Genomic DNA, 371 nt, shown 5'->3' with positions numbered 1-371 from the left:
ATCAATATTTGGCCTATCGTGGCCTCTCTCTCTGAGGCCTCTGTGGCCCATCTAGCTAATACTTTAAGCTATAATCTGATACATTCTTTAACGCTCGTTGTACATTATGACTAATTAAATCTCATCTTTTCTTTTCTTTTGTCTATGTTCTAGGATCTTAAGAAATACTTCGTCCGGTGGGTATTTCATTTTCTTCTTTCTTTTGGGGGTAGGCTCCGCCCTGCCTTCGTCTTCGGCAGGAATAGCTGGAATCTACAATGTCTGATTCAAGCTACGGATGGGGCCTACGCCAAAATAATTTGTTTTTTGTATTGGTTTGTAAATAAATACTTTGGAGTTCTATGTTCACCTCCTGAGTCTTTCTGGTAGAA

Source organism: Sinocyclocheilus rhinocerous, unplaced genomic scaffold, assembly GCF_001515625.1.
Source record: "Sinocyclocheilus rhinocerous isolate Xijiao unplaced genomic scaffold, SAMN03320098_v1.1 scaffold3254, whole genome shotgun sequence".
Classification (NCBI taxonomy): Eukaryota; Metazoa; Chordata; class Actinopteri; order Cypriniformes; family Cyprinidae; genus Sinocyclocheilus; species Sinocyclocheilus rhinocerous.
Note: the sequence above shows the minus strand (reverse complement) of the source record.